The sequence below is a fragment of the Lolium perenne genome, chromosome 1, assembly GCF_019359855.2.
Source record: "Lolium perenne isolate Kyuss_39 chromosome 1, Kyuss_2.0, whole genome shotgun sequence".
Classification (NCBI taxonomy): Eukaryota; Viridiplantae; Streptophyta; class Magnoliopsida; order Poales; family Poaceae; genus Lolium; species Lolium perenne.
The window spans coordinates 94,262,142-94,274,477 of record NC_067244.2 but is presented as its reverse complement, the minus strand read 5'-3'; the positions used below and the strand labels follow the sequence as shown (position 1 = coordinate 94,274,477).

Genomic DNA, 12,336 nt, shown 5'->3' with positions numbered 1-12,336 from the left:
ACATGGATGTTGTGCATCTCTCTCATTGTTCACTTGTGCTTGGCAAAAATGGAGCCGGCCATTGTGTTGGCATGACAATTTCGGCCAGCCATTTTCCTCCTCACTTTCTTCCTCCACAAGCCTTGCCTCCCACCAAACCCAATCAATAAATGGGCAGCCACCCACCATAGCCAATCAAAGAAGGAGGCAGCCACCCCTCTCCCTCTATAAAACCCCCCTTGGCCGGCCACCTCCACCTTTGGCTCTCATTTTTCACTCTCCACTCCTTCCTCCACTCCCTCACACTCTCCTCCTCCACTCCCCCACGAAATGCTGCTCTACCTAGCTCCCATGGCCGGCCATGGCCATGGAAAGCTCACCAAGATGCAGCTCCCCTCCTCCCTCAAGCTCCTCCTCACCATGAGAGCATCCCTCTCACTCTCTTCTCCCCTAACCCTTGCTGAATCCATCTCTTTTTCTCTTTTCCCCTCTCACAAGATTGGATCTTGATGCAGGTGCATGTTGGTCCAAACATGGAGAAGCTTCACCTATCCTCAGATCTGAAGTCCTTGACCAAAGTTCGTCCAAAACCTTGCAGTAATTTCTGTAATCTTGCTGTTTCAGATTCTGCACGATCTTGTAAAATCCACCAAAACTCGTGTACTGCTCTAAATCGAGTGATTCAAAGTTCCACGGTTATATCAGGAAAAGATCAACAACTTGGCGTTGGTTTCATCCTTAAATACGTAACATATTTTCTTTAGTAAATAAAGTTCTGAAAACATGCAGATTCACTGTTTGTTAGATTTGATTTGTTTTACAAAACCATTTTGAGAAAACTCAACTGTGGGTGAAAGCCCTTTCTAATACCGCCGTTTTTCTGTTGGTCTAACTTCAAATGAACACCTAAAATTAAAATGGTTCACAGATCAAGTTCTGGTCAGATCTGACTTTGTCTGTTTAGACCAGGAGCTTGGAGATGAATTTTCGAGTCCAACCAACTGCATTAGAACCATATTGTCAATACCTTGCAGATGCAACTGATCTAATATTTTTAGAATTTTTCTACGATTTTTGGCATACAGATCTTGTTTTCTGTACAGTCAGATTCAAGCAAAGCCCTAAAATTATAGGTTCAACCTTTTTGAGTGAATCCAGTTGGGTTAGTCTTGTATTAGTATTGGCCATCTAGGAAAAATACTGTTAGTCTCTGTTCATGCATTTTGGTTACTGATATTAACATGTGTGTGCTATATGAGTTGTTGGACCAAAACTTTTTGGTTTATTTAAAACCGTTGACCAACTCTTTTTATTAGAAATGGGTAACCTTTGTTTTATGCTTGCAAAACAAAACCTCTGCAACTTAACATTAGCTCTCTTGTTTTGCTTAAGATTTTAAAAGGTGTGGTATCTTGCTTGCTTCCTATTTTTGTATAGTGTTAAGTGAGCAAATTAAATTAGGAAAACTGATTTCTACTTCTCCAAAAATGTTTGAAATTATATTGTGAATGTTTTTGATACCAAACTAATGCACTTGTCCTCTTTATGATGTTATCTACCAGGGGATACTTGGTTTATACCATGGTGATAACCGTGAGAGGCAATTGTTAAGTTGTGATGCACTCATGCCTTTACTAGGTAAATAAATGGGGTTTTCCAAATTAAAACTCTTAAAGTTGTTTGTGGTATCTATAAGTCCTTTTATGGTAGCCCTTAATTGAATGGTTAAATTCTGATTGTTGTATGTTTGTTTTGTTGGTGCAATGTGATTGATTGTGTTCCTTTTATATTTTCCGGCGATAGATGCAAATAATTCCGGAGAAGAAGAAGTGGAATCGGATGAGGATATTATTTATATTGTTGGAATTCTTATTGGATGGAGTTGAAGAAGTCCAGGGACAAATAAGCCAACCAAGGCAAGCCATCTTTTGATCTCTGATATGGTGTCTCTTTCGATGTCATCTTGTTGCTATCATTAGGATTCTGGTTCTATGTGTGGTGATCTCCATATCTTTACTATTAAACTAGCGGGGTGACCCGCGCAACCGCGCGGCTAGACTTTATTTTAACTTCATATTTAAGACACTCATTTGTAACACATAGAATACTTTAGGACTCAATTAATTTGCTTGACTTGACTTGTCCTTAGCTTTATCTTTTATTTTGCATAGCTACATGCATATATCTTTCATATTTCTAGACAAAAGTTCCATGTAGTAGCATGTATTGTATCAGAGCTGCAAAACAGAGGGAAAAAATATATTAGTAATGCTCCTTACAGTAGAAAAATATACATTTTTAAATATATATAGAAAATACATGTTTTCCATCGACATCTACATGATTTGTTAACATGTTTTCCATGTTAAATATATGTTTGATTCTTTGATCAGAAAAAATAATCTAAACATAGTAATATTGCACAGTGAAAACAGTTTCTTCAGATGGAAGCGGTCAGGACTTTAAACCTACAGACTTTAATAAGACATAAGTGATCTAACTAATCAATAATTCACATTAGAGCAGGTTGCTCGTAAGAACACTGCATGTCAGGAGCGGAAGATTTTAGCAAACATGAAGATTATAGCTGTCAAAGATTGCTGCTACTGCCCAAATTTGGTGATGTGCTTTGCCATGGTGAAGAAGCAAACCAAGGACGTTGGCATTGCTGCTGTCCTAAAACTCACGGTAACGTCCAACTAAAGCAAATCAGTTTTTGCATGTCCATCCATGTGAGTGGCCAGGAAATCCATGCAGATGGGCTAGCACGTACGGAATCAACTCAGCTCGTATGCATGAACATACGGCTCTAGTTGCTTTAATCTTGCACGATCAAAATTTCTACCTACGTTTGAAATAACCTTATGCATATCAAACGACAAAAGATAACCTCAACATCAATATGCATATATATCTCGATGAAATACCTCAGTTCCTATGTATACACATATGGCTCTAGCCGCTTTATTCTTGCATGATCAAGTTTTCTATTTACGGTTGAAATAACATTGTTCATATCGGATGATAACGTACCTCCACATCAATATGAACAGATAGAATACTTTAGGACTCCTGTCTCCCGTCTATTTACGGTCTGCACTGCGGCCCTCCTGTCTCCCGTCAGCTCTTCCCCTGCCGGTGGTGGCTGATGGTGGTGGCTGGTGGTGGCACGCCGGTGGTGGTGGGCGGCGGCTCTGAGCCTTTCCCGCCCGCCTCTCGCCGGCGCGTGGAGGTGGTCTTCGGTTTCTCCCGCGGCACGAGGTCGCCCGGGGCAGCAGCCTTGGGTTCGACGGTGGAGGCGGCCTTCTTCTTCGCCGGAGGAGGTCGGCTGGTTGCCGGGGTGGCGGATCACGAGATCTGTCTACTCCGGTGATGAAGATCTAGTCGACAACGAGATGGCGGCGAAGGGGCCACCGGTGAAAACCGCGCCTTGACTTCGTTCTTGGCCGATGATGGCGACGGCTTTTGGCGTCGTTCCCCTGCGAAGGCATCATCTTTGCTGGCCTTTTCGCTTGCTCTCGCCGAGTTGGGGATTCGCGGCTGCCGGTGAAAACCGTGCCTCGATTGGCGGGCGATGGCGGCGTTAAGTGTCGTTTCCTTCTTGAAGGCATCGTCGTCGCAGTCTGCGGCTATTCACTCGTGCTGCTCCGGGGGAAACTCTAGATCCAACCAGGATCGGACAATGATGGCGCTCCCTGCGTCGTTCTACCTCTTGTGGCATCGTTTTTGGAGCAGCGACTAGATGGAGGTGGATCTTGGTGGTGTGGTGTTCATCTACCACGTTGACGTTGATGATTCTCAGCGGCGTGGAGCTGCGGGGTGTCGAAGACGGGCGAGGACAGCTGGACGCGTGCAGGATGGCGGGGCCGTCTGGCGTCATGGTGGCATCGACAGCAGGTCTTGCAAGGTTAATGCGATGATCTCTCTTGAAGATGGAGTCGAGGAAGATGGCGGTAGCAACTTCTGTGGCGTGTGCGTTGGCATGCGCGGAGAGTCTGCTTGACTGGATGTGCTTCTCACCTGCTATTGGGCGGTTTGGGAAGGCATTTGGTTTTTGGATGATGTCAGTTGGTGTATTGTCACCCCCTTCATCCCACTGTAGGTCTAGTGAGGTGGCTTCGAGGTTGATTTTTTGTATTACTTCTTGTAAGGTTTGTGAATAATCTAATAAAAAGACGTGTGCATCCTTTAGATGCAGAAGCTGCGGCGATTTTTCGCCCTTTTCGAAAAAAAAATCAATATGAACAGATATACATCCTGATTTCTGCAGATCATGCAGCGTGCCATCGCCGAGTTGCGGTGTGACATGAGGAACTACGCATCCGGCAGTGCTAGATCGAGCAGGTCCCAATCCACGAACGTGTATCCAATGATACCTAGGCGGCCATGGAGTTCAGAACGCCGGCGGTATTGCTTCATCAGGCGCCGCCAGATGTTTTTCTGTGTAGACGCTTCCGTGTGTTGTTAATCGACGCCGATTTCTGCAGATCGCTCCGTGTCCTGCCCTAATCAGTTATCAACGGCGTCTTGCACCACCCTGCACGTACTCATTTGTTGATGGACCGAGCTGTTGGCTGGGGTAAACATACTCCGAGCAGATCTGGATCAATGGTGGCAGCGTAGCTATTGATGGGCGTGCGATCACCGCAAAGGAACACATAAAATGGCGGCGCTGTCCTAGGAGTTCAGGAACGCATCAATGATGCACGACACAATTGCCCAAAGGCGCATCGGCCGCGCGTCCTCTGGCCGAAGACTTCCGGATGCGTTTATTGATTGCACTAGATTTAGATGTGCGCCTTGGCGCACGACCCCGTGGAGCTCATGTCAATGCATATTTTGTATAACGACAAAAAAAACTTCTTATATGATATTACATTTCTTAAGTTTCACAAAGCAATGTTGCGGACCAAATGTAGCAAAATAGGTGTTCAATCAAATAGACAGGTATATGGGAAAAACCATTCTGTTGTTCAGGTGTTGTGGCCGAAAAACAACATATAAATATACAAATAGATCCAAAAGTTCAGTGGTAGTGTGCAACCACAATATAGTAAAAAAGCATAAGATATACACCTTTTGTGCATAAGCTGCTCTTTTCCTGCAGTAGATGATGAAAACAAAAAAGTTAATCTTGCCCACTTGAACCAAATACCTATAAATAGGAAACAAATATTTCAGAAGCATAGCATTTAAAAAAAGGATCCGTTGTGAAAGATTGAGCAGAGCAGAGTGTATATCTTCCATTTCATTATTTCAGCCAAGGCTTTTTTGAGTGCACATTGAATCATGACAGCGAAGTGGTAAAAGTGTCCGGCAATGATAAGTCAATAGCTATTAAATATTATCTCTTATCTTATCAAATCCATCAGGTAAGAATTAACACAATGTTTTTCTGAGAATTAAAAAAGCTCCAGAATGAACAAACAAACCTAGTAAGCACATAAATCTGATGCTATATCATTTTTCCTTATACACGAGGATCAATAAATAAGCAAGTTTGAGGTATTTGCCCAATGTATTTAAAATGTACTTGTTAGGTAGCTTCTACTGATCCATGCACCAAAACCTAGAAAAAAAGAGAAGAGATTCAGCTATAGGTATCTAAATAACACTTGCTAAATAATAATAATAACTATCAAAGTTTGTGGTAGCATGTCCAACCTTAGGTGGATAAATATGTAAAGCTTCTTCAAATAATATCAAAAATGCAAGTGGTTCAGTAGATATGAGAAGACAAAACACTCAAGAGAGGGGAAAAATTACTTCAAGTGAATCATGTTCGGCTAACCTAGATAGAAGATCATCAAAAAACTCTTACATCACACATTTAAAATAAAAATATTGCATGGTCAGATAAATATTTAATTTCATCGGATCAACATAGTTTGTTTACCGCAAAGCAATATACGAAATGATGTGTTCTTCTAGGTCAACCTGATAACCCTATTTAACCAATGCGGTGAGAGCACATATCTAAGTAAAAAAAAGTACTTGGATCCACTATTGCGACAAATATGGCTCAATGGAGAAGATAAGAACCAAGATCAACGGATTATAAATGTTTAAACACAGAAGTGAATCAAGGAAGATTGCCATCAACACCACTATGCTGCATTTATTAAATATATTTAGGAAAAATTGACCGACATACATCAAAATATAAGGAAACAAATTGCACTGTTTTACAAAAGCATAACAGAATTTCTTGGGAAACCAAGAAAGAAATCAGTTTGTGGCAATGGCATCACCTTGTCTTGCTTCTCCGTATCAGCCAGCAGACCCATTTTGCAACACCTCCGGTAGTCGGTGACCACGCTCTACCTCAATCCAACCTATGGAAGATAGAAATTGACCAAAAGGCAATGGCGGTGAGGCAATGATCTTTTTCGAGAAAATGCAAAAAAACAATTGCATTTCATTCATTAAAAAGAAGGGAAGAGTTAGTTGTTACAATCCTCCTAAGAGGTCATAGTTCTGAAAAGATAAACAGAGATTACAACTCAGTGGACATCCCAGGTGGGTGGCAGGAGGACACGCAGGCTCGACGCGCCAGCTCTGAACCAAAGGGCAGCTTCGTCTCTGACCTTGGCGATGACATTGCGGACGGATGGTTCAGCTCCATGTGAGGCAATGATCTAAAACCATATGCAATGCAAAGTATCTTACAGCCACTTTTGTTTTAGCAGCTACTCTGATGGTATAAACTGCATACTACGCAAAAAAAACATGGTTCAAAGCTTCTAACTGTCAACGTGATCAAGTAAAATTAAATTTGAATATTTTTATGAACTGAGGATTCATAGCAGTTATTTTTATTCTAGATAGTCGTACTGGACATAGAATTCATTTTTGTTTCATATAACTGCTGCCCACCTACTGCCCCTTGTTGTCAAAATGGCAAGGCAAACTGCCCACTTGGAAATCGAGATTGATGCAAAAACCAGGGAGGTTGGCCCTGGTGAAGTCTGAATTTGGTGCGAACCCAAACCACCAATTTCTGGTGTTGGCACCGCCCAAAAAAATCCTGAAGCTGATGGAGAAAATAGAGGGAGCTTTCTTGTGGGAAGACCGCGCGGCTGCCAATGGCGGGAGCTGCCATGTCAATTGGCGAAAAGTGAGTCGGCCAACTTCACTTGGCGGCCTCGGCGTCCAGAATCTTGAACGCATTGGCCTTTGCGTCCAGAATCTTGAGCGCATTGGCCTTGCATTATAAAGAATGGAAGTGAATCTAATGGAGACATTAAGAGAAAGCTAAATTATGGCAGGTTTGCAGTCCTACATAGCATAAATAGTATTACATGCCGATTGCGTATTGAGAGGCAGAACCAGCTAACTAAAAGGAAGAACTGTAGATGGGCACGCTGATAATTGCAGTGCATAGAAGTCTGATTGCTGAAAATATTGCACGCTGATTTGCACCTACTGTTTTTCAATTAGATAATATGAGAAGGAAGTTATACTGCAAATAGAACAGTTCTCTAGGTGGCTACACACTGCAATTGTGCTGCCCCTTAGTGGTACGGCTTCAATATGAGGTTGCAGGTGTACATCCTAAGTCAGCCTGAGGGTAGGGATGCATTGTTTACCTCAGATGGTAAAGAGATAGGAGATCGCCAGTGTTGACATCTTGCCAGGGACTGACCGACCACGGCGAACCCCACCACTGCACCTCCAGTCGTGGCTCAACATTGCAGATGCGATCTTAGAGTAGAAATATTCATAAATAACTCGTTAAATATAACCTTCGTTCTTACTATTTAGATGTGCGCCTTGGCGCACGATCCCATGAAATTCATGTCAATGTTCATGTTGTATCATAGTGATAAAAATTACTGCAATACTGTAATACATTTCTTAAGTTTTACTGGAAGCAATTAAGATAAAATCTCCATAACTTTTGAATCTTATACTCTTAGTTACTGGAAGCAATAAATTTTATTCTTATGATCTAAGCTGGATTTTTTTTTTTGGATCTGTTGAATATAAGACTCAATTATTTGCTTCTCGGTTACATAGTTTCAGTCGGAAAGTTTTCTTGTTAGTGAAGAAGGACAAAACATAAGCATACCCTGAAATCTTTCACATATGTGTATGCATGTGAGAGATAAGTCAGTAAAGAAAGATTTGCATTAGGCACCGCTATGCACACGTCCAATGTCGTAAGGTACATCATGTGCCCCGTCAGGGCGTCTTAGAGGGGTACCTTCTACCTCACCATCGTTTCGTGATCAACTCCTCGTTCATCTTCATGCCTTCTTCTATCCTGGCCGATACGTTATGAGTTGGATTTAGTAATTTTTCATGCACAAAATCATATGTTTTCCTTCTGTAAACATATGTGTCCAACCCCTACTTTTTTCTTTCGGAGTGGTGCAGCTTCTGCATCTATTGCTGTTGATATCTTACTCTTAGTGTTCCCTGCTGGTGAGGGACCTATGAGGCGGAGCCAAGGAAGATCAATTGCGCAATAGTTAGTGAGGTCGCTGGTCGCCCCTGAGGCAACGGTCATGAAGAACAACGTGTTTGTGTTTTTCTTTGCCGCTTTTCATTTTCAGAAGATCCAAAACAACTAAAGTTTACAGGACCTGAAAGTTCACAGCAGAAGAAACACAATTCTAGCTTAAGTAGTGAGTAGACATACTGATAGGCCGCTATTGTATTGCACTCAACACTGAAAGTTAATAGGAAAAAAACTTTTAGAGCAAAGATGCAGACATGCATTCGTTGCACACAAACCATCCTCAATGTATAAACTAATCTAGGAGACACCTAGAGCTTGCTAGATGAGGCATTATTCTACTCATACTGAAAATGTTTGCTCTTCTTTATATTTTGGTACAGATGTAGTGCTAAATACTATTAGACATACTTTTTACATGATGAAGTCTGAAATACTTCTATGTTTTGCTCACAAACAAGAGAGCAAGCAAGATAGATTGGATTGTTCGCCAGTACTGCTGCTCCTTCCCGCCAACAACTACAAAGCAAGGCAGAAAAGTGAGTACACAGAGCAAGCTAGCACGCTAGTCTGCCAAGCAAAGCAAAGCATGGTCGTTGGTTAGAAATATCATCTTTTTTTTTGAAATCTGAAATATCATCTATACCTAATAATAAAGGGAGAAGCGTTTCCGTGGTTTGGTTCGTCTTTGGTCTGCTCTTAGTCTTAGTTTCGTCCGTCGTCGCGCTACATCTCGTTGGTTTCGTGTGTCTGCTAAATAAAACCCGAATCGTTTCCTGATCAGCAAAGGTGGGCCTGCAAACCATCATGGGTTGGCCTCGGGCGCACCATGTCGTGTGACGATCCAACTCGTCTCCGCTGGTGTTAGCTCTCGTGCGAGAAAACAACTCCATCTCGAACGCGTGTAGGCTTTGCGGTTCCTATATATATACACGCTTGGTCGACAAACACGTGAGAGGAGATGAGATCATCGCGACGAAAACTATCCACGACCACTACCGCTCGAGCGGTTCTGCCAAGATGCAGATCTACAAAGGACGCAAAGCTCTCCCGGCATTGGTACAACAACAATGACTGGTTCATGATCGCCCCAAAAGGGTCCTGATAGTTGTGGTACAAAATTGCCTTGGAGCAGTGCTGGCCGGAGGTGATTACAGGCTGGTATGGTTGCATCAGAAGGTTCAGATTGTCTGACAGCCCCTTGTCGGGCTCCTCGGTCTGTTGGATCAAGGCCCGGTAGAGCTGTTTCATGGAGAGGTAATGCTAGGAGGCGATCTGCACGAAACCTTCCACCATGACCTCACGGCTGACTAGCATGCTGGCTCCTGCCTGTGAGCTCTCGGCTAGCCCCGATCGACCTCAGCGTTGACCAACAACGCAAGTGAGGCTGAGGCTGCGTCAAAGCAATTCTTCTTCAAATCGGAGCCGATCGAGTTCAGAGCGGAGGCTATATAGCTGGGACGGAGAAGATCCACTCGTGACGGCCACGGTCGCGTTGTTCCCGGAACGCACGATCCCTGGATATTATCGGCCCCAGCGCACACTGAGCCGGCCAGCGACAATCCGGATGTTTTTCGTAATTCAACACTCGGAGGGATGGCTGATACTGAATGAGCAAACACGAAACTGTACCAGAGAAGGCCGCTATAACTACGACGTGGGTACTAGCTTGCTTTCATAGGTGCGATGGTTTATTACAACGAAGTCAGTATTAGCAATTCAACTATTCGAACCTGAATTAGACTGTTTGACTTCTGATTAGCTTACAAAATTTCTTCTAATTAGATAGCCAGACACAAAAACTAATGTAGAAATACTACTGGGTCTGAGCCCCAAAAAAACATTTCGGCCCGACGCGTCGCTCCCCACGAGCGATAGGAGGGCGATAAACCCTATAGCCCGAGCACCGCCCCTCCCGCCGCCGCTGTTGGCGTAGGCCGCCGGGCAAAGGCCACGTGGTGCCGGCGGCGGCAGAGCAGCCCTTCCCCGCGCACGTGTAGGGAAGATGTGGGGTTTCCTCGGCAGGTGGCGGTGCTCCCAGGTCGGTGGGATTTCGGCGGCGGCGCCTCCTTCCAGGCGGCGCGACGGCGGGTGGCGATGAGGCGGTGGCGTGGTTCCTTGGCCTGGCACACATCTGGGCTGTTCAGGCCCCATCTAGGTCCTTGCGGGCCGGCTCCCTACCCGGTGGTGCTCCTCTTGGCGGACTGAGGTGCGATTGGAATTGGGGGCGGCGAGGTCAGCGGCGCGTACGCTGCAGCGTAGTGACCGGAACTTCACGAGCCCGCTCGGGCTCGTCCGAACCAGGTGGGTATGGCTTACTCCGGTCGATGCGTCTAGCCGGTGTCTGCAGGTGGCTGTGCGGGTGGTTCCCTCTGACGTGGTTGCTGACGTGGTGCCTCCCGCTCCCGGTTGCCCCTTCCCGTCCGTGCTGACCCCGCTTTGTTGGTCATGATGAGATGGGGGGTGCCTGCAAGGCCGTGATGGCGCGTGGTGGTGGGCGGCGAGTGTGGTGGAGCACGATGGAGCGTCCGAGGCGGGGCTGCGAGGGTAGGGAGAAATCCACTGACACGGTGATATCCGCGGGCGTCACCCTTCCTTCTTGAAGGGCGTTGGGTGATGCCCTGCTCCCCTGTCCTTGCGCGTACCGGGGGAACCCAAGGACCATTCTGGGCAGCAGCGGCGTTGTCGACGCATCCATTCTTGAAGGTGTTGATTGGTACGCGGGGCTTCAAAGTGCTAGGAGTGTGGTGGGAATTCTTCGGTGGGTGCAGCGGTTGCGAGACATTCCCGTTTTAGTCGATCCAACCCTTTCGGCATTAGTTTCTCTTTTCTCTCTTTTGTATTTTTTTTGGGCATGCTTGTGATGTTTACCCCAACAACGGATACTATGTTGTATCGGTGTGTGCTATATTAATATAGAGGGGCGAGGTTTCGAGGAAAAACTAATGTAAACGCTTTGAGAAAATAACACTCTGCACAGCCCCTCATTGTGGATGTACCAATTCCTTTCTGGAGGTTTCAGGTAATCTTTTAATCCAATCAAAAAATGGCAATCACTACATCAGTAATATACACCGATTAGCATTTGAAGTTTCACTAAATGGCCAGTTAGTCACTCTCTATGGGCCTAATGCTTATCTTCGTTGTCACCAATAGTATTGGTTGTTCATCTTTTGGTCGACATGAGGTGTTTTTCTCAAGACTACCATTTGCTCCCTCCATTCATAAATAAGTGACTCAGCTTTATCTAGATTCAAATGTATCAAGATGTATTTTAGTTAAAGATACATTCATATCTAGAAAAAGTTGAGACACTACTTACCATAAAAATACCACCTCTTTCTCCTGTCAATATGGACAGGTGATGGCTCGACCATGATATACCTACAAATTTGGACATGCAAATCTTTTTGTCAACATAATTTATGTTTAGTTCATTAAAATTAATTTTTTAAATAAACTTCACCATCTGTAAATTTTATGACAAATAGCTGGATGGAATAATTAAGGATCATCCATAGCAAATCTCGGGGCTTTTTTCCGTTGCAACGCACGGGTTTGTTTCCTAGTCTATTTTAATAATAGATACATTCGCGGAGTGGTGTTTTGGCTCATGGAAGTATATGTTTTCTTTATTTTGAAATTCTCTTAGATACATTTTAAAATGTCAAAAAAATTGAAACACAAAATTTGCATGTACATTATCACTGTGATACATCCCTACAAACTCGTTTCATGAAAAACTAACTTGTAATGGGACATGTGTAAAAAGACAAAATTTGGTGCTACTAATAAGGCTTTTCAGAGGATAAATTTAATCTTATCTACATAGACCACTAAAAGTATTTTTTTTTTTGGGCGAAACCTGACGAACGCATATGTATTGTGAAGATGCA

The 12,336-nt window shown here is 43.9% G+C and overlaps 1 long non-coding RNA gene across 2 annotated transcripts; it reads left to right on the top strand.

Annotated features, from left to right (window-relative positions):
* The first annotated feature begins 254 nt into the window (after positions 1–254).
* LOC127297537 (uncharacterized) lies at positions 255–4,918 on the top strand. 2 transcript variants are annotated; one of them, XR_007849225.2, is made up of 4 exons: positions 255–557; positions 1,542–1,617; positions 1,783–2,667; positions 4,250–4,918. It is a non-coding gene; the product is annotated as an uncharacterized lncRNA (long non-coding RNA). The 2 variants fall into 2 exon arrangements; XR_007849224.1 differs by lacking the exon at positions 4,250–4,918 and adding an exon at positions 3,033–4,152.
* The last annotated feature ends 7,418 nt before the right edge of the window (positions 4,919–12,336 follow it).